The sequence below is a fragment of the Stegodyphus dumicola genome, chromosome 10, assembly GCF_044657685.1.
Source record: "Stegodyphus dumicola isolate Sdum_Otavi_A_Nest chromosome 10, ASM4465768v1".
In the NCBI taxonomy this organism is placed as follows: Eukaryota; Metazoa; Arthropoda; class Arachnida; order Araneae; family Eresidae; genus Stegodyphus; species Stegodyphus dumicola.
Window position 1 is genome coordinate 150,438,043 of NC_140777.1, and position 27,036 is coordinate 150,465,078.

Sequence of the window (27,036 nt, forward strand, 5' to 3'; positions counted from 1 at the left end):
ATATGTTTTGAGATATTTAAATGTTTTATCCTTTTTGCACAATATGGCGAAGATGTTGCTTATAATATTAAAGTAGTTAGTTTGGATAATTAATGAAAGAAGGTTATGGATAAAAAGTTAAATCTAAAATACATGTACTTTATTTGATGAAAATGAAAATGGACATTTTAGATTTTGCCCTTTAAGGAAATATTTGAAAATCAGTAGAGTTCCGAAACTAACTAAATAAAATTTTGAGAAAAACTAATGCATTACTTCTAGTTATTTAATATTTCTTTCTTTCTTTCTTTTTTTCTGTTATCATTTTTAAAATCACACATTTTTCACATATATTTCGATTCAGAGCCTGTTAAAGTAACTCTATTACTGTTTTCAGTTTGTTATTCAAACTACGATAAGTGCTGAGTAAAATTCTCATAACAACTCATCGTGTGATCGTTTTACAATCACACGCTGTTGACAGTGAAATATTTGAAAGGCTTTAATCGACATATTTTATTTGATGTCATTAGCAGTTGATATTTAAGTCTGTTATCATAGGCTGAGATTAACGAAACTTTCTAAATAAATAAGAATTTTTTTATTCTGTATAACAGAACTTTGTTAACCGAAAGATCAATTATCCGAATTCTTTAAGACTTATTTCCTCAGATTTCCGGGAAAATTTCGAAATGTGTTACAGATTTTAAGAGGAAAATAAAGTAGTCAGCAAAGATTCAGTCTTTCACTGTTGTAGGTAATTAGTTCAGTTGATCTCTGAAACTTCTTGTAATCATTATTCCTGCATTCATATGCCCTATTGTGCATTCTTAAGTCTTATTTCAGACTTATTTCTGTTTTAAAAGATTCACCTTTGAGCTTAAGATGGTTCCTAATTATTAATAAGAAGTGAACTGCTTATAAACATTAATAAGTAGGTCATAACTGTCGTTTATCTTTCGATGTTATTTTGGAGCATGACCGAGAAATACCAGTCACTTTACCCCCCTCTTCATTTCACTGAAGCTTAAAATTTAATTTTAAGGTAAAATATTTGCAGATCTATTAGCTGTAATGAATAATAATGTATTCGAGAACAGTTTATTTCATACACTTTTTCAATATGAATATCAATTATCTGAAGCCATTCTGGTCCTATTCATTTTATGTGAAGAAGCTTTACTATTTACGTAATTTAAATATTTTATTATAAAAAATACAAAATTTAGAACACTGGTAACTTTACTTATAAATTACTAAAAGCAGTCCTCTTAAAAATTAAATAGATTAATAAATAATTAACGAAACTTAAGCCTTAAGAAAAGTATGACGTATTATATATATCTTCAATTGAAACTTTTTACCTAAACACATTCTCATTTTCAGCAGTTTTTGTAAAATATAATTTTAAAACAGAACGTAAGTAAAACTTTCGTGGCTGGTCGTCTCATCATGAGCATTTTAAAATAATGTTATTGTTGTTATCAATCTTACAATGGTCAGCACAAGCCCATGATTTTCCTCGCGGGAAAGAGTCAAATGCTCCTGTCATTGACCTTGACCATCATATAAGACCCAATTTTAAAAAAGGGCACTCCTGGGGAAACGGGTCCAAAGGTTTTCCACCTTTCTTTCCCTATCACAAAGATCTCAAGAGGACTTTCGGCTTGCCGAATATTTAGAGTTCCTCCATGCCGCAAAGACACTATGCATTTACGAACATGTACGACTAAATTCAGTCATAAATGAGCGTGACGAAATTCCATCGAATTTTCAATGGGATAAAATTCAACCATAGAGAAAAGATTATTATTATTATTATTATTATTATTTCTTTAAATGCCAGAGACAATAAATAACTTCAAGCTATAGAAAGTCATTTTACCTCTTGTGTGTTGGGGGGTGATTTCCGTAGATCGTATTTTGTCACGTAGACGAAGATTTGGGGAAAACCTCTCACCCAATCAATAAGGCTCGCTGAAAGCTTAACCTGTAAAAATTTACAAACATTCAGTTATTTTATTCATACGGCATTAATTGTTCATTTGTGAAAACAAATCACTTTTGAATAATAATGTAATGTTCATTAACAGAAATATTAGTTAAATCATCTCTTATATATCACTAATGTTCATTAATGATCACTTTTATTAATACTGCAATGGTCCTTGGTACAACAAAAATTTTTGAAACTGACGAAAGCTCGAGATGTAACCAAATTTCAAATTAGCTTCTGATTTTTAAAATTTATTATTTTTAATTTCCTTGAAGATAAATACTATGTAGAGATATTAGGTTATTTTGAAGCAGGAGACTTAAAAAATGAACAGTGCCCTCGCCGGGACTCGAACCACGGACCTCTCGAATACGCGCCGGGTGTGCTGACCACTACATCATAAAGGCATGCTAAGCAGGCGGGATAAATATCTTATAACTATGCTGATCTGTTCTGTAAAATTTGGATTAGTGCTTAGGAAAATTGGAACCGGTATTTTTGAATATTCGAACTAGTATGCTAATGGGCTGGATAAACCCACACGCTCACACATACGAGAAAATATCAAGTGCAAATAAAAAAGATTTCAGCAACACTATAGAAATAATTTTATTGAAATACTGAGCCGTGTCGAGGATTCGCGGTTCTTTGTTGAGTGAAATGTGGTTTAATTAATTTTAGCAGATTTTGCTGAAAATTTACTGTGCATTTGATAAAACCACATTATTTTTAAGAAATTCGAATAATTCACTTCTTTTGAGAATTAGTTAGTTATACATCATAGCTAGATATTAAAATTCTGATGCTGCGGATTGAACAGTTAGCGTCATTTGCAGAGTCATTAGATTTATCGGAGCAGGAAATACAAAAAATATGCAATACCCTCACCAAGATTTGAACCCTCTCCCCTTTCACCAGTCACACGAGAGGACACCTGAACACCTTACACATTAAATAAGAGTTAGAAATTTTCTGCTATCGTCTCTCAAGATGGAGAGTGTAATTTTCTTGAAACGTTAGATATGTTTTGTGTAGATTATATATGTACTTTCGAATTTTCTGCTATCGTCTCTCAAGATGGAAAGTGTAATTTTCTTGAAACGTTAGATATGTTTTGTGTAGATTATATATGTACTTTCGAATCCTGTAACTTAAAATTGCCTATTAATTGTCTTAACCGAACTCACAATGAAGCCTATAATTCAGGGAACTCCAACATTTCCGCACCTTAGAGCACATTCTAGAACATCAGGAGGAATGGCAGAAACATTTATTCTTTCAAGTAAATTTATAGGTTGACATAGATAATAATATCCAAAAAATATATATAAGTATAAAAATTTCCAAAAATATAAGTTTAAAATATAAAGTTTATTGATTTTATTCTTATCTGAAACCAATGGTGCAGACAAAAATTTACAAATTCTCCGGTTTACAATTCATTGGTAAAAAATTGCTTAATAACAATGTTATTCGTAGAGCCAAAGTGATATTTTGCATTGAATTTCATGGGGGCATTGCTTCATAATTAAGAGAACATGATGATGTTACTGCTCGTAAGCAGTCATCAAGATGTTCATCTGTAAGTCGAGATCTGTAATTTGATTTTGTGACGTTGAAAGCAATGCTATTTGGCATTTTATAATTTTTAACCAATATCCGGGTAAAAATGACAAATTGGACAGGACTATACCTTCAAACTGAGACATTTGACAATCTCGATCCAACCGGGATATCTGATAAGTCCATTTAAAATGATAAATATATAGCTATAAACAAATATGCTAATATTTCTCAAATTAATTACTAATTATAAAAACATTTTACATAACATTTTATTGAAAACTGATATTTTTATTAGTCTTTATTTTAGTTGCACAATAGCAGGCACAGGTAAAAAAAACTGTGGCGGGCGCAGTGCTGGCCGCGAGCATAATGTTGGGGATCCTCGCTATAATTGAAAGATTCAGTGACAGAATCTCAAACTTTCTAATCAGAATAAAATACTTTTTATATTATACTAAAAATCCTGTGATATTCTTAAAAGTAAAATCAGTATAGAATTACTGCAAGCTTATGGTAACGTATGCTATATACAAATTAACGTAAATTATATCAATAAAAATAGAAATTTTTTTCAGCATTTACTCTTCATCTACTATGAAATTACCTTATAAAACAAAGATTCTAATTTGGTATAATATCTTGACAGAGTAGCATTTTTTCTGCTTTTCCAATAAATAATTTTTCTTTAAAAAGTTTCCCGTAAAATTTTTGCCAGAAAGGACTTTAAAGTTTTCTTTAACTTATATTTGACTTACAAACTTCTCAGGACTTATAAGAGGTAATGTAGGGGATGTGTATCAAAGCCATCGTAACAAGTTTTAATTAACCTATTGTAATATAGTAGGAAACTTTGCCGTGTTTGTTATCAGTCGATTCATCAGTTAGCCATTCCAGTTCTTTCTCAATGCAACTTTAAGTAAGTACGCGTAAGCGAATCTTTCTTTCTAAGGAAAATCGTATCGGACTTAACAAGAGGCGTGAAAGGGCAGAAAATGATTGTAGAAATACCTGTTAAAGGCCGTCAAGACGTGCAGTTTTCGTTTTTAAAGGTAACGTAGGATGATTGATGTTTGTCCCTGTTTTAACCAAATCTGAAGCTGTTGCTTACAACAATGAAATTTGAATTTTTTTCACTTGTTGAAGTATTAAAAGCACATTGTTTTTCAAAATCAATGCAGAAGAAAAATTTATTTATTTTAGTAATTAATATTTATTAATCTTAGAGATATAAATCCTTCATAAACTACTTGTAATTAGTAGTAATTAATAGATTGTATTTCGAAGAAAATAACAGATATTTCCATTTCAGTGCAAAATCCATGCCTTCGAAGAACTAGATTTTCTGAAAAGTTCACCAAACAGTATGAGCCAAGAAGCTAAATCTATTGCTATGCGCTTAAATGGGATAACATTAATTCCACAAAAGCAATATTACGTCATCATCCGAAAAGAAAAATTTGACAACATGATATTTATGATGTTATAAACGTCCATCTTTGTTTGAAAATCGATCCACCACAAAATTGATTCGAGATAAAAGAAAGAATAAGTTAAAAGCATTATACTCCGTTATTTAAAGAGTGACACACCGTTAAATTATTAGATGCAAAAGTAAGCATAAGTGACAAGCGTTATATGCGTTAAAAGCAATATATGTTTTCGTCGGCAAAGAAAGCATTATACTTTTTAAAGTTCTGAGCTTTCGTGCTTTATAAAAATAAGTTATAATTGTTTTATGCGGCACTGACAGGATTTAAATATTTACAGAAATTTATAACAACATTGACTGTATAGCACAGGGGTGGCCAACTGTAGTATGTATATATGACTGACTTTTGATTTAAAAAGTGATACATCGTAAAAAGTAGTTCAACGTAAAAGTGCCAGAGTAATAGATTCTCTGGTGCTAAAAATACTTATGTAAATAGGCTGTTTCTAAGGCAAATTCTTGATGAGAAATTTTATTTTAGAGCATATAAACCTACTTTTATTGAATCATAACTTCTAAAAATAAAATGGAACAGAATTTGGTTAATTGTAGAATTTGGTTAGTTTGGAGAGACCGCAGGAAAATTTAACGTACCAAAAAAGGTTAAAGACTTAATATGAATTTCGAAGTCTACATTTCGATATTTCAGCCAGACTGATCGAAGTTACACTGTTCGTTAATTTCTATTACCTACGGAAGTACAACTGAACAATTCTCGATTCACATATAAAAAATTGTTTGGTAATGAATTCCGCTTGCAGACATATAGAGGCAATACTAATTCAGTCTCTTTTTCCTCAGCTTTTATGAAATGCGTGTAATTCTTGGGAAAATGGGAGAAAAATTCTTCTTCATTCTCTGAAAAATCTGTCACATTACCTTCAGATGCAAAAGGCATCTTGTGAAGGACGTTCATCAGATTTTTAAACAAAACAAAACATAAAAGGTCACTTGAAGCAAGATTTTTAAAAACTGAAATGAAGAATGAAATAGTAATGTTCGCAGACCTGGCAAAGAAGTTACCTTATTAAAAACATATTATGGCGCATTTTGATAGTGGTAAAGATAGTCCTGCGTATAATTTGAATTTCTTCTCATGGTTTTGCTTTTGATTTTACGTAATACTTTCATGCGATTATTTTTCAGTGCTTAAAGTAATCAAACATCAGCAGCCCTGTGGCATATTATAAAATAGTGAGCATAACTGGGTGAGGAAACTTCTTGTTCGCAGGAAAGATATACTGTTCTCTTGTAAACGTTCCCGATCGTGCTGATATAAACCCTATCGGAGTTGCTTATGCTCAAAAAATCTTCTGGATCCTGTTAAGTCATTGTCAAAAAATGATTCAAGTGACCATTTTTCTGTTACCTTCATTAGCATTTTGCGTAACCGGGGTGAGATATTTCTCGTCTTTAGATGCTTTTCTTAAAACTGATTTTATTCTACCATGTGAAATGCCTACTGGTTTGTTTGTGTGACATCATGATTTTCCCGCTTAATTTGCGATCGATGTGGATAGAGGATCAAATGCGAAGTATTTTCACACGAAGTTCTTCTATGTTTCTATTTTCATTTGGCGCAGAGTGGGGTCAATTAATGATGAAACTCTGTTGTTCAATCGAAACCTACCTATCGTGTTGTTGTGACTACACTCACTTGTCTGATATTAAAGCGAGCCCACGAAAATTTCCGTGGGAAGGAGGCAAGATTGCTCCTATCATCAGTGCTTGTAGTTGGCTTTGGACACCATTCAGGTGACAGCATGACTTTGTTCAGTTCCGCCCCTAATTTTGAAGGAGAGCATCCCGAAGGGACGGGTCTGAGAGTTTCCCATCCCTCTTCCAATACCGCCAACCTTTAAAGGGATCTTTCGATTTTCTGCATATTTTGAGTGCCCTTATATCACACAGACATTATACATTTACAAACATACCTACTTTCTGCGAGACTCGAATCCGGACCCTTTGTTAGGAGAGTCAGGTCACTAACCACTATTCCGGTTAGGCAACCCTTAAAGTGTTGTTCTGAAAATTATACGTATCGTTTTATATGCTCAACTTGTAATTAAAAAAATGTGTTAATATAATTTATCACTTATTCCGTAATTTTTAAGCTTAAGAACAAAGAATAACATAAGAACTTGCATAATTTAATATCGAAACAGAGCTCAACGAAATCTCTCACAGAAACTAACTCCCTAAGGCGGCTATTTCTGAAAGTGACGAGCATGTCTGAAACACCCTCAGTAATCACATTCTCTAAGGTGACCACCTCCGCAAAGCCTAAAACAGTTTAGAATTGAGAATGATCTGTTACAGAGGTTTGAGGCTTAAGCAAGTTAAAAAAAAAAAAAAAAATGTCCCAATTTTCCATACACAACTCGAGTAGGCCTCAACTGGCCTTAGGGGTACTATTCAACACTTCTTCAACAATCTATCCTATATTCTTGAAACTGGAGATTAACCGCAGCGTTACTGCATTTAAGAAGCACGCTCTATTAACTGAAATAATCACTTATTTCAGATATTAAAAGAGCTTTTAAATTAGAAATTTAAATTATCTGATTTTATCTCATAATTGTAATCCGTTTAAAATAAAAGTTTTGATAAAGCTACTACTAAAGTAAACGCGCAATTTAGACGCTATTAAATTATGAAAGCAGATAAGAGTAAAGAGTAAATAACTACAGAAAACGGTAATGTGCATTTTAAAAATTAGAAGAAAAGACAATGAAACCTAAATAATTACCTAAAAAAAATCATTCTTCGGAAGCTATGAGCAAAGCATGTCCCATTTCAGTTTGATAAAACTAATCTTAATTAAGTCGTTCAGTTATAGAGATCTGCTTGCTTGTTTAACTAACTTGAGCCACTGTGAGACTGTCATCGCCCCATCTATTGACAATTTAAAAAATCTTTTTATAAAAGATTTAACTTTAAAAATGCAAGGATTACATTCACACAACAATCTGCTTTGCTTGCTGGAGCTAAGCTAACATATATAATATAAATAAAAATTTAACGTAATTTAATGCCAGAATTTCACAACGCATGTCAAGTGCAGATTAAACGATTCTTATTGTGCGAGCAAACCCAGATAACAAAAGGCTAACATCGTAATGCTTAGAACTGAGCAAGGAAATATTACAGCCGTTAGCATCGTTGCCAAAGCTCTCCCCCCAATTCAAAAAATAAGGGGAAGATCTGAAAGCTTTCATATCTTATATTACGTCCAAACGGGCGTTTTTTCACTTACAGACACGTACGTGTTTCGAGAGTATTTGGGTTAATGCCACATTGGGCTAAAAACATTTAAGAACAGCATGCCTTTAGAATTTCCCACAGACATTCAAGATGAAGAGGATCTGGAGATAAAAATATTTTATTCCGTACAGTGTAGTCACTGCTCGCTTTGAAATTGTTGAGTTTTTAAATAAAAAATTCGTTAAAGGTTTTGGAAATATGAAACAGTCAATAAAACAAATTCCAAATTTGGGCTTCCATATGCTCATATTCGGGTGGAGGGTTACGTTATTAAAAATTTGATCGCTCTAGGTACCGTTGTTTTTTCACAGTGCGAGGAACATACATACATTCATGTAGATTCTTCATTATTTAGTTAAGTATAATACAGGGTGATAATATTTGGTGTCAACAATTTGAAAACTGATACAGCCTTTTTTAGTGATTCGACGCAAAATGCCATTTCGAGACTAATAGTCCTACTGCGTTAGCCCCTATTTGGGCTAAAAAAAAAAAGGAAGCTCTGTTCTTATAAACATATAGCTAATTAGCATCCTGATAAGAGCTGGCGAAAGAAGAAGTAACAGTACAGATAAAATAAGAAAATAGTGGGTTAATTAGAATCATAAATTTTGCATAGTGTGCTAGAATTTTCGGTCAATCAGATATAACGTAATAGAAAGAAAGCATTTCTTGCTTTTCTTGCTTTTTAAGATAAGGCTTTAAACATATTATTAATATTAGGTGTTCCGCCCTAAGCCGCTACAAGGAAGGGAAGAATGTCTTCGTGGAGGACCTAGTAAGGGAAGCTAGCTCGTATTAACACGTTACGCATGGGGAAAATAAAGAAAAAGGCCCATGCAGCCAGCTCGTTAGCGGGATTCGAACCTCTGACCGAACTACCAGTGTTAAAGGACTTTACGGCTCGGCCACTGGTGGGGTGGCTTAAAAGATAAGGCATTAACTTTTTTGCATGCTGCTATGTTTAGCTTTCTTCCAGTAAAGACAACAAACAGTTTTGGCAGTGTCCTGGGTGAGGGGGGGGGGAGTTTTTTTAACAACGAAGGTACCATAAGCATAGCTATTATAAGAAGTTATTTTGATAATATTAATACAAACATAAAGTACCTAGATGTTTTAAAAACGTTTCTTCCCCCTCCCCTCGTGTCTGAAGTTTTGATAGCTCTGAAATTGACAATCAGTTTGATTTCGTCAGAAGTCATAAACACCAAATGCGTGAATTTACTATTTACGATTATGCGGCTATATTTTCTTTTTCTTTTGGTTTAGTTTAAAACTTTTTTTTTTTTTTTTTTTTTGCTTTGATTATGCTTCTAAACTCTATTAACACTATTATTTGCTTTCATTTTTCAATTGCTTTAAGGATTAAATTCTTTTTAACATTTGATAGATAGCATCATTTAAATTTAAAACTTAGAGTAATAATCTTCAGAACAATGGAAGAACATCATAATGTTTATCTTTATTACCCCCCCCTTGTAAAATATAAGCGAATGATAGACATCAACTTGGAGCTCACATTATATTTTTCTCAATTTCCGATTTAATCGCGGATAACCCCGTTAGGACAGGTTGTAGATAATTCCAGAGCAATCAGCTATTATCACTCTCCAACAATAAAGAAAATGGTTGGTGATAAGTCAAAATATCATTTATGAAATCGACACAAGCTTCATGGCAAACTAGTTTTAAAATCTCGTTTCCGATATATTACTTATATATTATTACGTTCAAAATGATTCGCGAAACAAAATTTCGCAATGGAAAACACAATTCTCGTTCCATGGTCACGCGCTTCTGCAAAAGTTGCGCAAGTGAAATATATAAAAGCCATTAAGTAACGCTTTTCTCTCTCTTTCTCTCTCTCTGTAGATTATTCTTTTTGTTACCTTTTCCATTTCTGGGTAAATGCTCATGAAACGATATAAATGGGCAATAAGGAATATTTCACTTTTTGCTTTTTCTCTTTAATAATATGTTTTACAGTTTATTAAATTTCTGAGAAGAATTTCAGAATTGGTAATGCGATTTTTTTTAATAAATGCTAAAAATCGTAGAATAAATATTTTGTCTCCAACTCAGTTTTAAGAATGTTTCGTAATAAAAATTAATCGTCGCAAGTCATTAGTTATTTTACATCACAACAAGAAAGAACACAGGCATCGAAGGAATTCGAGTTGAAATATTAAAATGAAAAGTAAATTTTACATTATTTTTATCAGCTTTCTCTAATTCTGACCAAAATACGACGAAATCCGTTACAGAGTATTTTATTACTAGATAACGCATAGATTCCTTTTTCCAATATATTATATATATTAATAATTCAAGTTATCTTAGATTTCTGATTATAGTAAAATATGAACTATCATTTTTATAACAGTTAAATAAAATCTTTCTAAGGGAAAGTTATTTTTGTTACATTGATGGAAATGGTGTAACGGCGCAAAACAGCGATAAATGAGCTATTAGTATGACTTCCGGTTTATATTTCTTTCCGTCTAGTGGCAAGATCGAAGAACATAAGCTAAGGGATTTCTGTTCATTTTGTGTACTAAAATGGGGGAAAACGACATAAACAAAAGGGGTAAACATGAAAAGAAAAGAAAGAAAACCAAAAGTTAACCTCTGAAAGGGTTCAGATTTTAACGATCGCCTAAAAAAATTTGTTAAGCGGTTTTTTACGCACTCGCTGGGCCTGCAGTCTACCAGGCTGCTGTTGCATTCATTCTTACTAATATTCTTTTGGTCTATATATATTATTTCTTTATATGTATTTTCTTTATATATATTTTTTATATATTTATATAATAAAGCTAAAAAGACCAAAAGAAAATATATATATATATATTTTTTTGGTCTATATATATATTTTCTATATATTTATATAATAAAGCTAAAAAGACCAAAAGAATATTCCTTTGGCCTTTTTAGCTTTATTATTAAGCATCATTTTCTTCGCTTCTTCGCACATACGCCACATACAATTCAACAGCAAAATCACAAGCATTTTAAAAACAGCATATTTTTAGAATTATAATTAATAAACTAAGCTGTATAAAAGCAGTGTACATACAGTTTTAATAATATTGTTATTTTATTATTTTTTTTCTATCCGATTGATTTAAATAAAAATGCATTTACTAATTCAGAAGTCAAACAACAAAAATCAGCGTTATACCTACAAAATTTTCACAGGACTAGTTTCGATCGTTTTACCGAACCATCATCTTCAGCTGCAAAACCGCAAATGAACAAGATAGGAAATAATGATTAGATAAGATAAAAAAGCCTGGACAAGATTAAGCAAGTGGCGCCATCTGTTGGCGAAACCAGAACTAAAACATAATTTCTCTAAAAGCCGAAGGCAAATTTGGATTGGAATTAGGATCGTTAACTAGAACAGAAAGATTTTTATGAATGTGAAATGCCTCTAGAAAATCCAGTTCTCCAATGGAAGATGTTTTTTTGAATAATTTTGGCAGCAGAAAAATTGAAAGTGTGATTTTCGGACCAACAATGTTGAGCAACAGAAGACTTCTGTGTTTCCTTTTTTCTAACATATGCCTCATGTTCTTTGACGCGAAATTTTAAGGCTCTCTTAGTTTGGCCAATGTAAATTAAACCACACTGGCAAGGAATCCTATAAATACCCCAGGAATTCATATCCGGAATGGGGTCCTTGAGTATAGAAGTTGGAATTTTATTGATGGGAGAATAAACAACCCGAAAGTTAAATTTCTGCAAAATATGTGCAACTTTATAGCTAATTGATGGAAAGAAGGGAATGACAACAGAATTTTTATAATCTCCTAAAATAAGAGTGTGGCTTTTAGTGTGTTGAGATGAGAATTTTTTAACTGCTTGATTAATAATGTTGGGTGAAAAGCCCCTGTCAATAGCTATTGCTTTTAAATAATTTAGTTCTTCATCAAGGGCTAATTTGGAGGAGCAAACTTGAAGAGCACGGAAAACATAGGAATAAAATGAAGCTAACTTTTGTTTAGTCGGATGACATGATTTAAAGTGTGGTGGAAGGCAAACCGATGAAGGTTTACGGTAAACTGTAGTACTGAAGTTGGATGTGTTACGTGTGACCAGAATGTCGAGAAACGGAAGAGAATTGCAAGTCTCAAGTTCAAAAGTGAACTGAATAGCAGGATCAATAGTTGTTGTTGAAATTCATTGTTGAAAGAACTTTATTTAAATCATCTTTATTACCTTCAAACAGGGTAAAAGTATCGTCTACGTAGCGGAACCATGCCGGGAAGTTTAAAGTTTCAAACAATTTTGATTCATAATAATGCATGTAGATATCAGCCAGGATGGGACTGAGGGGGCTTCCCATGGCTAATCCTTCAGTTTGTTTGTAATATTTATTTTGGAAAACAAAATGCGTTTGTTTCAAACAGAGTTGAGTGAGAGAAATTAGCTCCTCAATTTCGATGCAAGAGAAATGAAATTCGCGAAGTCTGGTTTCTAGACATTTTAATGCACCCTCCACTGGGACATTGGTGAATAATGATTTTACATCAAAAGAAACCATGAGTAAATTACTAGGAGAAATGTTTTTAACCTTTTTTACAAACTCTATTGAATTTTTTATGGTGTAACTGTTATTGTCTAAAAGAGTGGAAAATCTAGAAACCAAATATTTAGCTAAAGGATACGAGGCAGTACCTAAATTTGATACAATAGGGCGGAAAGGAATACCACTTTTATGAATTTTGGGAAGAGCATATAATCTGGCACAATTCGCAACAGATGGGATAAGCGAATGTTTTAAGTTGCTTGAAATGATTTGCGAAGATTTGATCGCAGTTTTTATTTTGGATAAGTCCGAAGGTGAAGGTGAAGGAGGGATTGGATTATATGGTCCTTCGTTTAAGAGTTTAGTGACACTATCGATGTAAGTGTTCTTATCCATGACGACTATCTGGCTGCCTTTGTCGGCCTTTGAAATGATAATATCCGGGTTAGAATGAATTTCGCGCATTGTAGCTCTTTCTCTCGCAGTTAGATTTGGTTTCAAAGGTTTATTATTGAATTTCACATTATGAGCGATAAGATGCCTAATCATTTCTTTCTGTGAATCTGAAACTTTACTGAACTTGAAAGCTTTTTCGATAGGAGCCAAAATCTTTGGAATCGAGGGTTTACAGGTTTGTGAGAAGTTAAAATTATATTTTAGAATTCTCTCTTGTTCTTCTGAAAGACTAACATTAGAAATATTAACTATTGGCTTGATGTTTACAATGGGAAGATTTTTTGAACTACTTGAACTGGAAGACTGTAAAAGAAGTTTTTCGAATTTAACTGCAAGGGTGTTTTTATGACGGTTAACTGCATTCTCCGTTCTAGACCAAGACTTTTGTTCAAGGGCAGTGAATTTTGGATATGATTTAGCGAGTTCCAGATGAAGCTTATAGAGTTCATGTTATATCTTATAGAGCTTATAGAGTTCAAGCAATAGCTATTGACAGGGGCTTTTCACCCAACATTATTAATCAAGCAGTTAAAAAATTCTCATCTGAACACACTAAAAGCCACACTCTTATTTTAGGAGATTATAAAAATTCTGTTGTCATTCCCTTCTTTCCATCAATTAGCTATAAAGTTGCACATATTTTGCAGAAATTTAACTTTCGGGTTGTTTATTCTCCCATCAATAAAATTCCAACTTCTATACTCAAGGACCCCATTCCGGATATGAATTCCTGGGGTATTTATAGGATTCCTTGCCAGTGTGGTTTAATTTACATTGGCCAAACTAAGAGAGCCTTAAAATTTCGCGTCAAAGAACATGAGGCATATGTTAGAAAAAAGGAAACACAGAAGTCTTCTGTTGCTCAACATTGTTGGTCCGAAAATCACACTTTCAATTTTTCTGCTGCCAAAATTATTCAAAAAAACATCTTCCATTGGAGAACTGGATTTTCTAGAGGCATTTCACATTCATAAAAATCTTTCTGTTCTAGTTAACGATCCTAATTCCAATCCAAATTTGCCTTCGGCTTTTAGAGAAACTATGTTTTAGCTCTGGTTTCGCCAACAGATGGCGCCACTTGCTTATTCTTGTCCAGGCTTTCTTATCTTATCTAATCATTATTTCCTATCTTGTTCATTTGCGGTTTTGCAGCTGAAGATGATGGTTCGGTAAAACCATCGAAACTAGTCCTGTGAAAATTTTGTAGGTATAACGCTGATTTTTGTTGTTTGACTTCTGAATTAGTATTTATTCGGCGTGTTATTGTGTCTTAAAAATGCATTTAATTCGCAGCATATCTAATTAGAAACACAATACTTTTATACATTTTTTTTATATATTTTTTCACGTTTCAGATATGGGAAAGAATGTAACGTTCTTATGTTAGTCTAAATATATATTCATTTAGCATTCTATAAAACTTTCGCTATTCAACCTGGGCCTATTCTGTTCCTGTTCTATTGATAATCTCTACTGATAAATCGTAACAAACTTTAAAAGAGACTCTATTAATTCCGTTTCGGCATTTTGCGTCGTCCACTATAAAACGGCCTTTCACTTTTCAAATTGTTGCCACCAAATATTAGAGCCCTGCATTACATTTAAAAAATTAAATAAGGAAGAATCTGCATGAATGTATGTACGTTTCTCGCATTATGAAAAAACAATGGCATCTTGAGACATCAAATTTTGAATAACATAGTCATGCACTCGAATATGGGCATCTGGAAGCCCACATTTGGAATTCTGAATTTGTTTTGTTACCTATTCAGTATTTTGAAAAACTTTAAAAATTTTTGATTAACAAACTCAGCGATTTTAAAGCGAGCAATGGCAACACTGCGCGGGGGGGGGGAATTATATCCAGACTGTGTATCGAAAATTTTAAAGATATGATATGATCTTTTAAATATTTTGTGATATTCGATTTAAGGGATCTTTCGATATTTTTCTTTGACCACGTCTGCCATGAGGGGCTGATAAACTTTAATATTGATAGAGAGATTATCGAACTTATTGTTTCTTTCATTAACAATCGAAGTTTCGTTGTCTCCATTGGAAAGGATACTACTAATACACGAAAGATTAATGCTGGGGTCTCCCAGGGGTCCATTTTAGGACCCATTTTGTATCTTCTATATATCTGATTTTCCCCGGATACACCTGAACCGAAATAACTTCTTAGGCTGTTAGGCAGATGACACAGCTCTAGCTGTGAGGTCTGCTAACGCCAACCACGCAGTAAAACTAATAGACATTATGCCAGAAATTGAAAGTTGGTGTACCAGGTGGAGAATTTCAATCAATGCCCAAAAATTCCAATTGCTCTTAGTTAAAAGGAAACACAGACTCAGCTCAAGAGGAAAATCTACTTGTTCAACGACGTGGTTCCACAAGTGTCAAATGCAAAATACCTTGGGGTTACACTTAATAAGAAACTGACCTGGAAAAACCATATCACAAACGTCAGAAAAAGGGCCTTCATAGTAATAAGTAGCTTAAAGCCCCTGCTGAACAAATATTCTAGATTTGTTCGCAGAAAACGGCTTGTTTACACCATGAACATAAGGCCGATTATAGCTTATGCATCACTCGCCTGAAATACGGCCAACAAGAATGACTTACATAAGCTGCAGCTACTGCAAAATTAGATTCTTAGATTGATCACAGATGGTCACTATTTTGTAAGTAATGCCATGTTACGTAAGAATCTGAAGTTAAGTACCATAGAAGAACATCTTCATAAGCTGAATAGAAGTTTTTACCAGAAGACCATTAACTGTGCACATCTGTCAAATCTGAACACGCTGAATTATGTGATTTTGGAGGAGGACTGTAACATTAGACCGTTAGCGGCCTACCTCACCAAAGACTCAGATTTTTCTGCTTAGGATTACTAGTGCATAGCTGCATGTATATAGTGTATATATTGCATATATACTTGTTATTGTAAAGTACTATTCCTTTTTTTTTCTTTTTCACACAGAATTATGACGGTATATTCACGTTTTGTCTGTTCATGTTTGCTGAATTCTCGGCCGCACGATGTTCCGGTCCCCTTTTACCTACCTTCTCATTACCTACGGGTTTAATATACTCACAGTCTAACGTGATGCGCCTATGTGGCAATAAATTGATTGAGCCGGAGAAACCGAACTCCGGCTCAATCGGTATTCCGGCGATACCTAATCAGTCAGTCAGTCGATTCCAGACGAATGAGCTGTCTTCATGGACGGGATTTCCCACACGTAACGTCAATACAAGCCAATTTCCTTTTGAAAGTCCTCCACGCAGGCAATCTTTCCCCTAGGCAGGTAGCCCTCGTGTGCTTTACCATATTCAAATAACTTAATCTAACATAAATTATCAAAACAATTAATAATTTCTAATAGCGAGTTAAAAAAAAATTCTAATGTAACTGAATTTAAGTCTCCGCAGTGTAAATAAAATGGTTAAAAAGTTCGGATGACTAACTGTTCCAATAACCAATATTCTATTTTATGAACTAAAAAAAAAAAAAAAAAAAAAATCCGACTCATTTTGAGGATAAAATTATTATTTAACCATACGTAGTAAAATAATACTGTAGATTAGCGAAAAAGTTTATAAATTTTATGCTTTGGAAAACTGATCTGTTTATTAGCAAACTTATCCAAAATCAATATAGAAATACATTATGTCGTAAATAATGCTTCAAATCTAAAGCAGAACTAGTTTACAACAAGGTAAAATATCAAAACTTAAAAGAGTTTCATTGTGGGGTTGGTCACGAAAAATGGCAGTTCGAAACAGGAAATCGATTAGAAAAATATGTCACATTAACGGTTACAGTAAAAGAGCATAAAAATGATCTAAAAAAATGTGTTGGGGGAGGAAACCGATTCGCCAATATTTCTATACAAAGAAAAAAACTGAACTGTCCAAACAAAGCCTCAAGCCTGTCACGCTCAATCTAAAAACTGTCTCGCAGAAGATTTTGTCCATGGAATCCTGGGAAATGCTCCATTAAGCTTGATTCCTTTTCTCTGTAGTCACGATTGGAGTTCTGATTTAAGGCCCACTGTTTGCCCATGTGTGTGAAAAGTATCTACAGACTCAATTGCAACAATTGAATATAAATTCTATGGCGAACAAAACAAATACAGTTTTTATAGCTCTCATTTAGAGGTGTGGGAACTCATGATTTTCACCTTTCCCCGGCTATTTTTATAACCGACGAAACAATGAAAATATTTCCCTTATTTCAAAGAATTTTCTTTGGCGGGTATGTTGTTAACACTTCTTCTATACTCAAGAAAATTACGCTTGTATTTCACAGAGGCTAGCCCATGAGAGCGTTCACATTCGTTCACTCTTTGGCCCATTGTTTGTATTTCGCTTTGAAGAAATGCCGGGAGATACTAGCTAGAACATGGTGACGCTATTTCTGTTTCAAAATATATTTTACTCTGCACACAGATTTTAGTAGGTTGTATTGCTTATTACACGGATATACTTCCGAAGTAGGTCGCACTTTTTTCTTTCGCTTGGTCTTCTTCCTTAGATGAAAGGAGCCTAATGTGTCACTGAGAACATAAAATTAAAAAAAAAATACATGTTTTAGTTCGACCAGTGTTGTAGCTAATCAGTGCAGTAACTTTAACATATGTAATAGATTAGGTCAGTGGTGTCCAACCTTTGGCCTTTCGCGAGCACATTTCTAAAACATCAATATTTTTGTTAAACATATTTCCAAACTTATGTGATATACATCTGAAATATAAATTTCGGCAAATGGGTTTGAGATGAATAATAATATTAGTTGAACTTTATGGAAATCAGAGAAGTGGTATTCAAAAATATTTTTCAGTGCATTGAGGTTTTTCGAGTATTTCTCTGTTTCAATTGCCTTGTGGTTATGAATATGGCTTAATAAATTCTGAAAATGGGTGAAATTTTTTTCTTTCATCTGATTTATCCAAAATTTAACTTTACCTGAAAAGCAGTTACAGTCCCAGTTCAAATAAAAAAGGGTTTTTTTTTTTTCCTTTTCTTTTCCCTCGAAATCTTCGTTCAGTTTGTTCAGTTTAGCTGTTATTTTCGTGAGAAAATACAGATCGGATAACTAATTATTATCGTCCAATTCTTTATAACTTTCGTTTTCGGATTCCAAAAACTGCTTTATTGGCGAAAGAAGTTCTATAAATCGTTGAAGTACTTTTTTCCTGCTGAGCCATCTTGCGATACGTATTCTTATTCACGCATAGTCATCAGCGCAATCTTCGTCCACTCTCCATATTATTCTTTGAAATTTATGCCTTAATACAGAGAGGTAAGCGACATCGTCCTAAAACGCACCATACAAAGCAGAAACGTGGTAAAATGTTAAAAGTTTTCAGTTCTTTAATAGAAATCTTGATCTGTGACTGTATAAAATATATCCGCATTTCGGGTTACGTAAGGTAACATAATGTTGATTAATTTTGAAATGACGCAGTTTAGTTAGTTAATAATTATTATTTCTAGGGCAGTAAAAAGAACCAAAATTAAAATGAAAAATGAAGAAGCTAGAGAAAATTCAAATTAGATGCTTGTTTTACATGGTTTATATCGTACATATGTTTCCATGTATATATATTACACAGGTGCTTGTACATGCTTGCGTATGTACGTAATAAACTGGATATATTGAAGGTGGATGTTGAAGTATAATAGAAGAAAGAACTTATAAGCCGGATTTAAATATATAAAACAATTGTTGCAAGCTGTTATCCAGAAGTACAGATTTTTAAATACTTTACTTTCTTATTCTGATTAACAATGCACTTTTATAATAGTAAACCTAAATAAATTACCTGTATTATGTATCCTCGATTAGCAATATCATTCTATATGTATTTCTGGTATTTATTTTGTGACTAATCTTGTTAGTGTGATATCAGAGCAACCCACAAAATTCATTGCTGCAAGGAGGCAAGATTGCGCCTGCCGTTAGCAAGAACTTTAGGCGCGATATAGGTGACAGCACGACTTCGTTCAGTTCCGCCCCCCCCCCCAAGTTTGAAGAAGAGAACCCCAGGGGAACGGGTCCGAGAAATTTCCACTCTTCTTCCGTACAACCAGCATCTCGAGAGGACTTTCGGCTCGCCTTTCATTTTGAGTGCCCCCAAGTAGCACAGACTCTATGCATTTACAAACATCCATGCCTTCTCCCGGCCGTTCGGTACGGCAGTCATAGTCACCAACCATTACCGCAGTTGGGCAGCTTACCTTTTCTTCCCACGTTTATTTACTAATCGTCTAAAATACAGTTATATATGAAACTCTTTCTTCGTATTTAGTTTGAGTTTAAATGGTAATCATTATAAATCTTTGATTTTAAATGCTAATCTTTATAAATCTTTGATTTTATCCGATCCATAACATTTAATTTATCCTTTTTACATCCTTGTACGAAGTAAAAAGGAAGTACTTCAATCGCGAAAATTTTCAGGCAGCATACGTCAACGAAAATATCCAATTTGACCGCTATCGAATGCAATTTAACGATGTTTTTGCGTGACATCTGTACGTAAGGACAGAATAAAAGACCTTTTCCTCCAAAAAAATTATAAAACTGCTTTAAAATAAATTCTAAAGATAAATTTTCGTGGCGTCTGTACCTACGTACGTATCTCGCATAACTCAAAAAACGAGTAGCCTCAGAACGTTTAAATTTTGTATATAGGACTGCAATAACATTTAGATGTGCACCTCGTATTTTGGTTGCAATCGGCCGCACCAAACATATATATATATATATATATATATATATATATATATCCACTCTGTTACCCGGCTCAGTGATCTCAGTTTCTTTACTCTTTTATGTTTGTAAATTGTGCATTTTTTTATTTAAAAATGATTGAATTATGTTGTTCTTATCTTCCGGTTAGGGTTTTTGTGCTTTAGGAAATCTGAAAGCACTATTTGTAGAATTATCAGCTATTTAAAAGCTGTTTAAGCAGGTTAAGCCTAATATTTAAATAACATGGCGGACATGTTTGTTTGCATTTGAAACAGCAGATTAGTAGATTTGTTGCCAATCTAGAGACACTAAGCTTCGCAACAGCAAAGATAACGTCTTCATATATTATTGCGAATTAAATCATGCTTGATCCTTTCTGGAATTTTTTCGAGGAAATAAGTGTTAAGATTTACTTCGCAATTTTTAATATTATTTTGAGTTTTTATGTATTTTTGCCTTGTCGCGAAGTGAGAACTGAATTAATTGAATGAGAAATACTGAATCGTCTGTGAGAAATGGTTTCTTTTTTGTTTTGTTTGCATAATTTCTTTATACATCGTTCTAGATTTATTATAGTATTTGAATAGAACATGTGGCAACGATTAGATAATTTTTCAAATGATATCGATTTTGTGCATTCTGAGTTATAATATGAAAGAAATATAACTCTGTTAAATGAACTTAGCGCCAGAGTGTCGCTATGGAAAACAAATATAGTGAATTTTAAAGAGTGCGTTTATTCTATTGTGGTTTATGCGCCATCGACGAAGTAGATTTAATTCAATCCAATGAGTTTAAATGAAATGCAAGAAAAAATGCGTATAATTTAATATTTCGTACAAGGAAGTCATGTAGTGTACACATCAGATTTGTTAAATTGCTAGAACATGCTTGAAATACTGAAATAGAATATAATAATTTATTGGAAATAAAAACTAGAAACGAATTTGCTCTTAAAATATCAAAATGCTAGATGAGATGTAGAAAAGGAGTATAACTATCCTGGTTAAAAGCAAGAGTGGTCAAAAATTGCTATATCGTTTAGAAGACAATTCCAACACACACAGGGAAAAAAAAAAGAGTGTGGTTGGTTTATCTCTACGTGCTTATGAGCGAAGAATTAATAAAAGTAAAACTAAAAGTAGGAAAAAATGAAAGTGTGTTGCCTTAATCTGATGGTATAACAATTGTTTATTCAATATGTCACTACAATACTGAAGAGCTATATGTCTTAACGGAAGTTTATACTTTCTCAATGAGCCATGCAATTATTTTTTTCTCATAAACTTAGCGAGAAAAATAGTTGTTTAGTTTTACTCATTGGCCAATTCCATCGTGTACAATAATATATTTATTTTAGAAACGTTGCTTCATGCTGCTTGCCCGTGAAACTAATTTATATTTCAGCTTTTTTCTAACATAAACTTTAAACATATTTCACCAGTGAAAATGGTATAGAGATGCCATGTTATGTTTGCTGTCATTTGCATACAATTGGTTGTATTAATTAGTGTAGCAGTTATATTCCTTGTTATGAATGTGTGCATTTTTATTTTGGGCATTTGGAGACTAAATTTCCAACTGAGCTTTCATGGGAAGGCCAAATGTTTTGAAGCGCCCTAGTCTTAAGACAATTGCCTACGCCTATGTCTTACGTCTCATTGCCTATATCTTAAGCCAATTGCCAATTGCCTATGTTAATTTGAATATCAATACTTCCTGTTTGTGCAACTACTTGGTTCTTCCTTTGCAAATCCTTTTTAAAAATTTTTCGATTTACTAATTTGCATAGCATCTTATTTCGGATGATGAATTTATTAAAAAGACAAAGGACATCCAATATAGATGTCAGAAATAATTTTTGTGAGTGTGTTTATTAAAAAATCAGAATCTTTTCCCACTTTATGCAGAAGGAATTAATATCAGTAGCAGAATAATACACACTATCTTTACTCACTTTTCCTAACTCTAGAGTTGCTTTACGTTCTGGCTAAGCCGATAAGTAGAGAGAATTTATTCTTATTATTGGAAACTATGTTTTTAACTAACATGATACCGATCAAACGTTAAAAGTCGGTATGCATAAAAAATTATACTTCTGTGGTCTAAACGTTACATCACAAATAAAATAGCAAACTAAGCTTTTATTCTTTTTTAATGAGGTAAAAACTTACTTTGAAAATATTTTCCAGCTTATTGTTTTGTCATGAAGTAGAAAAGAGATTTCGCATTCATTGGAAACATCGAATAAGTAAAATACCGCAAAACAATGCTGCTAAGATCCGCAAGTTTTCTACTTTTTTTTACCTAATTCTATCTTAGGATTCTAATTTATAATCAAGCCAGGAAATGAAGGGAAAGGAAATAAAATTTAAATAAGCTTTAACTTAATTTATATTTGGATGATTTTGACTAATATCCACCACCCCTCATTGGCGGGCACTAACCATTTTAGGCGTTGATCACTACTAAGGCGGGAAGCGAGGGTCACCTTTTTTATAGATACATCTAATCTGATAGGACATTTTCTTAGTGAAACGAACTGCGAAATGTACACATATCTCAATATAATAACGCGGGATAGTAAAATATAATCCCATAGGTAGGCCACTGTTGCCTTTTATGAAGGGACATTATGCATTAGCAGAAGGAACATTATGTATTATTGACAGATGTATTAACAAAGGAGACAGCACAAATCAAATAGCAGAACGCTTTGATGCGCCGTTTCTCAAGATCCATCTGAGGAATATACCAGACATGCAAAAGAAAAACAAGATTGGGATACTTAAAAGATCTGCCAACAAGATTGGGACGAAGTGACAATGAGTCGTTGGACATACCAATTCTTTCCAAAAGTGGACAACAAAACCAGAAATACACAAGGTTTCCTAAAGTAATATTTGTCAGACCATAGCCCCTTCCCGGATTACTTCTTCAACAGGACTCTGGCAAATACCGACACATGTTCATGCGGAGAATTTGGTGATGCGAATCATTGCGTTTTCAAATATCAGCTCCCAAAAGAACCCCACTTGAACTAACCCTCCAACACTGACATGTGTTATTAACACAGCAACGCATCCTACAGAAACTAAAAAAAAGTCATGAAAAAACGGTTTCATTACGGGCTTGAAATCTGCCAAACTTACCCAAAAAATGCCGAATTTAATCAGCATCCACAATGACTGAATAATTTAATAGGTTGTACAACTGTACTATTCATTAAATCAAGAATTTCCCCAAACGAGCATGTACTATAAAATACGTCGCATAACAAACACCCACCTGTGGTATCAAAGGAATTTCATCGCCAACAATAGCCCATAATCTTTCCCATCCAAACTCAGTAGTCTCCATGGTAGGATTAAATCTAAAGATGGTTAGTGTGCTGAAGCATTACCTGTGCGATCCATGGTGAAGTCTCTGGTGCCCCTACTGTTACCTATCTATGAAAAGGGACAGACAATTTACATGTATTCTCTCCTCGGAATTCGAACCCGGTACGTCAGTCAGTATCACTACCCACTTTCTCGTCTGGGCGGCATTTTCACTCATAGTTTCCAATAAATAATCAAACAAATTATTATGGCTTTAATATTTGGTATGCCTTCAAAACTATAGCAATTTATAAAAATAAATAAAGTAAAATAAAATAAAATAACCTGGCCAGCTTCTACCACGATTTGTGGTTATTCACGTAAATGATCTCTAAAATTGCTTTGCATTGTTACTTTTATTGGAGAAACCCACTTTTTCCTACACAGCAACTTTTTTTCTTTTTAGTTTCCAAAGGGCTATCAGACTTCTATTCTAAACTTCTACGAAATGACGAATTTGCTTCCTAATGGAGATTAATGAGACAAATCGGTTTCACAATAGTCCTTTAGTCATAGATAAAATACACTTTCTTTGTTTGATGTTAATTAGAACGGCAGCTCCATTTCCTGTGCTTGTTTTTAGTGAATGTTCATTTGTAATTGTTATTCATTCAGTGATAGGTAAACAAAATGCTAAGCAAGAATACTATAAAAATCACCATTGAAGCAAAAGAATAACAAATTTGGTTTTTAGCCAGAAGTTGCCTTCTTTCTTTCTTTCTTTCTTTCTTTTTTTTTTTTTTTTTTTCAATAAATACTTTTTGAGGGTAGTATATCTGTAATTCATTTGGTTAGGAAGAACGAGAAGAGTTTAAGTTCAAAGAAGTTATCAAGTATCATTTTATAGTCATTTACGATCGACCTCATTTATTTTTTTATTCCTGTTCTCTAGTTACGATAATGCAAAGATCAAGATCTTATCTCTTACAATGATTTATTTACGTGACAACAACAGCAGTCTTTAGATTTTAATCCCAACTTTGATCGAAGTAGGATTTAAAATTGCTTAATTTTATCACATTAGCGGTTTTGACTGCGCTAACTAACAAGAACAGGAACTTTACAAGGGTAAAGCTACTTACACTGGAATATTATTTTGGAAAAGCACATTGCATAACGAATATTATTTTGGAAAAGCACATTGTATAACGAATATTATTTTGGAAAAGCACATTGTATAACGAATGTTATTTGGGAAAAGCACATTGTATAACGAATATTATTTGGGAAAAGCACATTGTATAACGAATATTATTTGGGAAAAGCACATTGTATAACGAATTGCTCATTTGAAAATGTAATTCGTCAGATTTGGAGGCATGATTAGGAAACGTTTATGCAAATGCTCTGCTTTAATTAAACTAAATATGTAAACAGAAATTAAAAAAAAAGTTATATAAAATCAGCATCGGTTATGTAAAGTTTGGCTTGATTTGTTTTATTGAGATTACTTCAAAATACACTAGGGCCATCTGCCTAAGGGGAGATGACTTCCTGAGGACTTATTGAGGGAAACTGGCTCGTATACGTTACTCATGGGAAAGCCACATAAACGCCCCATGCAGCCAGCCAGTTCGCCTAGAATCGAGCCCTGGTTAGAACTACCAGTGTTATGCGACTTTACCGCTTGGCCGCTGGTAGGCCTCGTTAATGCAAAGAAAGCTATACGAGACTCAGAGATATATAATTATTCAATAAGCTGGAGGAAAGTGCATTGTTTAATTCTATCAGCCCGTCCTCAGTTTTCGTTTCTAACTGATGATCGAGTTCAAAATTCTCAGTTATTACAAGGATTTGTTTTTGTTTTGCGTACAGAAATGTCGCACAGCATAGAATATACCTTTGCCAAATTGTTAATTAATTGTTAAATATTGAAATCCCTAAGCTTTTCAATAAAAAATAATCAGCAGAACCACCAGTCTATTTAAATTTTAAAGTTTCGCCTTCATTGAAAAGCTTAATCAAAGTAATTTTATCTTATTTATTATAATTTTACTAGTTCAACGTTTTTAACTTTTCAAACCCATAAGAATTCAGGCAATTTGAGTTTCATTCGATGCAAAGTTTACATTCGAAGGAGAGTAATGACTAATATTAGATTTTAATATGCAAATATTAGTTAAAAAAGACAAAACGTAACAATAATTATGCGGAGATTTCTTGATGAAAGCAGCTACCAGAGAGAGTGCGGTAAAACGCCTAAGCGCTGGTAATTCAATCCAATTCATATCCTTTTTTTATACAATCCATAACTATTTACTATATTTTTAGTATTTAATAACTACAAAACTGTAGCGCCAATGCTTCCAAATTTGCTGAAAAATTTCTGATGGAAAATTGCATTTGTAATTTTTGTGATACTCAGTGCTTTAAACCATGTAGTGAAATACCTAAGTGCATTTCAGCAAATTAAAGAAAGCTAATCATTTTCTGAATATTGGGAAATATTTATATGCTAACAGCAATTTGGCTGAGTAGTTAAAATTTCAACACACGTGTTTTGTTTGACGTTTTTGTTCTGGAGCGAATATGCATAAATTTTAATTATTTTCACGATTTTTCGTCAAATTTTAATGTAGTTTCTAATTTCAGGATTAATTTAAAGCTTCCTGTTTAAATTAATGAGATTTAATTTCATCTTTTAAATCCTGTAGAGTGGCACTGAAATAAATTTCTTAAATTAACCATTAGAAATTTAAGAATTAATCTCAGTTTCATATAAAAAAGAAGGTCAAGCAAAATTCAGCAAAAAGCAGTTCATCATCTTCATATGAGTATTGAAATTATACCTCTTTTACTATAAAAAATTTACTTAGCAAGAAATTGGAAAAAAAACAAAACAAAAAAAAAAAAAAAAAAAAAAAAAATGTGTATTTGAAGGCAATGAAGTTATAGGTATTTCTTACATCACCACAATTTTAAAGGAATTTAAATGATTTGCAGGCTTATATAGCTATGATATTAAAACCAAAAGTGGAACTACTCGCGAATAGTTTTTCTGCAAGAAATTTTTTAATTCTTTACAAGAAAAAAAATAAACAAGTAAACGAAAGAAAAACTCTTATCGACTTATTTATTGTGTTGTTCGGCTTGAAATATGTTTGTCATTGCCATCATTTTACATCATGATCTACGTAAATTTTGGGCGAAACATAGAAGTAGAACAACCCATATTGCGAGGTAACAATCCCTTGCTTTAGCGGCCTATTACTCGTCGTCTAGCCAATTCTGCAGCACCACCTCTTCCTTGATTTCATTGGTTGCAGGACAATCCGTCATCTGACGCGTTGGGCGGAGCTTCTGAGACCTCTCTCAGCCTCACTCGTCACGTTGGCTATTATTTACTGTGCCCTCAATCGTCCCGTTGCCGTAGGTCATCCCTTCCTGAATGGCGGGCTCAAATGAAAGGGCGCCCTATTCATTCAAAAGGCCCACTTACCAATCTGCTTAACCTCATTATGTAATGGTTTAACAGATCTGCTGCTGCTTTCCTGAAGCAGCCAATAATTTGTACCTAATAAGGTGAGAAGAGAGGGGAAAAAAAGAAGTGGGAACTGGAACACCTTGTTTATTATTCTTAGACAGTTACCACATATAAACAACACAATA

At 33.1% G+C, this 27,036-nt stretch overlaps 1 protein-coding gene and 1 long non-coding RNA gene across 6 annotated transcripts in view; one reads left to right on the forward strand and one right to left on the reverse strand.

The window, feature by feature from the left end:
- The window catches only part of LOC146995135 (uncharacterized), a 427,109-nt gene that overhangs the window by 207,470 nt on the left and 192,603 nt on the right, over positions 1-27,036 (reverse strand). Inside the window, exon 2 of the long non-coding RNA XR_015043576.1 lies at positions 1,865-1,969. This is a non-coding gene — a long non-coding RNA (uncharacterized LOC146995135). The remainder of the gene's footprint in view (positions 1-1,864; positions 1,970-27,036) is intronic.
- The window catches only part of LOC118182910 (uncharacterized), a 353,090-nt gene that overhangs the window by 116,768 nt on the left and 209,286 nt on the right, over positions 1-27,036 (forward strand). The gene's annotated exons all lie outside the window — the stretch shown is intronic.